This window comes from Oryx dammah, unplaced genomic scaffold (assembly GCF_014754425.2).
Source record: "Oryx dammah isolate SB20612 unplaced genomic scaffold, SCBI_Odam_1.1 HiC_scaffold_5033, whole genome shotgun sequence".
Lineage (NCBI taxonomy): Eukaryota > Metazoa > Chordata > Mammalia > Artiodactyla > Bovidae > Oryx > Oryx dammah.
In genome coordinates this window covers 1-2,775 of record NW_024074922.1, presented here as the reverse complement: position 1 = coordinate 2,775, position 2,775 = coordinate 1, and the positions used below count along the sequence as shown (strand labels likewise).

At 43.3% G+C, this 2,775-nt stretch overlaps 1 pseudogene; it reads right to left on the bottom strand.

Annotated features, from left to right (window-relative positions):
* Positions 1-541: 541 nt before the first annotated feature.
* On the bottom strand, positions 542-1,578 carry LOC120859954 (annotated as a pseudogene).
* Positions 1,579-2,775: the final 1,197 nt, after the last annotated feature.

Below are 2,775 nucleotides of genomic sequence, written 5' to 3'. Positions count from 1 at the left end.
TCTCACATCCTTTATCCATCAGGTGTTCCTGGGAGTGCATATAGTTAAGATATAGAAATACCAAGCAGTAGCTTTAGCATTAACAACATTAGACTCTGAGTCAATAAGTACTTTCTTTGCTGTAACTCACGGATTCTTTGCTCCATAAAAATGTAACTCTGTACTTTAAGGGTGACTGCAGGCTAGGGATTTAAGAAGAAACACTTTAAGGGAAAATTATTGTTCTGGCCGACCAAACTGCACCAAAAGAGGTCATAAAATATCAACAGGCCTACAGGCCAGAAGATAATGTACAAAAAATAAGACTCTTGCTGGAAGGAACCTGATATCGATACAAGTTATTACTGATGGGATGTTGAGTTGACCCTGCATATGTCACCTTGCTGTACCTATAACTCAGGGTATAAAAGCCCCGAGGAAAACAATGTAAACGGGCCTCTATGTATAACTCAGGGTATAAAAGCCCTGAGGAAAACGAAGTAAATGGGCCTTTTTCACTGAAGCTTGGTCACCCCATGTCATTCTTTCCTTATCTCTTTCTTTATCTTTCTCCATTTACCAACGTCGTCCAGCCTGAGGATATCCCTGGATTCTGCTGAGGCTTGTCCTTGTCAACGTGGGCCATAAACTTGACATTTTTTAGATCTCAAGCAGCTGAGGAATTTAAAGGCTGTGTGAGTCTTCTGTTCTGGCTGCCATCTCTTGTATGCTGCCATAGTAAAAGTCATCAAGTAACATGATCAGATTTCCTATCATGGGGTCAACAGCCTTGCTCTGACTTGCAAGAGTCAAAGAGTCCATTTTCTCCAGCCCTTACAAACTACATGTTCTTTCTGGATCCATAAGACTGAAGCGTGCCTGGTCATCGGCATGAGTCCGTGAAAATGACGCCCCACCATCAACATGGCTCGGTGAGGTCAGGGAATCTTCCAAGGTCATGATCGCGGTCTTTGTAGGTGAGATTACCTGGAGCGGCAATGGTGGAGGCAGGTCCCCCTTGGATTCCAACACCGAGTTTGGGTCTTCGAGGATTCCCACTGTTCAATTTCACACCTCAAGTGGGACATCGCTTTGAATTGAGAGGGCTTTCATCCTTGCCTCCTAATGAGAGAAGAGCTCCGGAGAGACAGTGAAGCCTCGGAGAGAGCAATTCTGAATTGTGAAGGACTGCTTCCGGAGAGCTGGTTTTATGATCAGGTTTAGACGAAGGCTCAGAAATAACAGAACTGCCTCTTCCTCCCCATACGGACTGAGAAGCTCGTGAAATGGCAGCTGACTCTGATGCTGAGGTCCTGAGATTTGCAGGTTGCAACGTGCAAGGAGGGATCTGGACTCACGTGGCCCTTCTTTCTTCTTGAAAATGAGTCCCTGGTCACTCTGTTCAAAATGTTAGAAATGATTGGCTTTGGACTTGAAATCACTCTGACAAGGAGGGTTTCAGCATCCTCACTGAATGCGCCACTCCAACAAAGATGACCTCAGCATCGTCATTGTCCTCATCTCTGGATTTGGACATGGCGGTCTTTTTCTTGGGTTGTGGTGGTGCTGTGCTTCCTCACACAGGAAGAGACGGGCCATTTTGCAATCCCTTTGGGCTTCAAGTGGCCTCTGCTAGTGTGTTCTCCACCTGAAGGCAACCACAGGACAAAGTCATCCCCTCTGATCTCAAGTGTCACTCTCTGTGATTTCAGTTAACCCTCAGTTGTTCACTGAGAATATTAAATGGAAAACTCCAGAAATATGTTAACTCGTACATTTTAAACTGCGGGTAATTCTGAGGAGTGTGATTGAAATCTCACACCATCCTGCTTCCTCCTGCCCAGAATGTGAACCGTTCTTTACTCCTGCACAACCCACCCGTTTGTCACTCGGTTACCACAGTGACTCTTGAGATGGCACAGTGCTTGAGACCAAGTCACTCTTATTTTACTCAATACTATCCCCAAACCATAAGTGGGGTGATGCCGGCCATTTAGATACGCCACAGAGAATCCATTAAGTGCTACCTTTAAGTGAGAAGATTGAAGTTCTCAATTTCATATAAAAAGAGAAAAAAATAATTGAATGCTGAGGTTGCTAATATCTGTGGTGAATGTGAAGAACAGAAAATAAATTTGGGTTAGTATAGCTGTCAAACCTCAAACTGCAAAAGGTATGGCCACAGAGCATAGTAAGTGCTTAGTTAGGGTGAAAAAAAAATCACTCCGTTAGTACAGTAATATATTTTACATAGAGACTACATTCACAAAACTTTTATAAAAGTATATTGTTACAATTGTTCTATGTTATTATTACACCTTCCCTGGTGGCTCAGATGGTAAAGTGTCTGCCTACAATTTGGGAGACCCGGGTTCGATCCCTGGGTCAGGAAGATCCTCTGAAGAAGGAAATGGCAACCTACTCCTGAATTCTTGCCTGGGAAATTCCATGGACAGAGGAGCATAGTAAGCTGAAGCCCATGAGGTCCCAAAGAGCTGGACACGACTGAGCGACTTCACTTTCACTTTCCTGGTATTAGGCAGTTGCCAATCTTTTACTGTGCTTTTATAAAATAAACTGCACCACAGGCATGCTTGTATAGGAGAACCATTATATATATAGGGTTTGATACTATGTGAGGTTACAGATGTCTGCTGGGGGTCTTGAAACTTATTCTCTGCCGATAAGTGGTGATGATTATATTTCTTTCAAAAGACAAAATTAGTACCTGGTTTAATCATTGGCTGAAACATTGAGATAACTATTAAAACCCTTAGACATCAGGAAACATCTCAA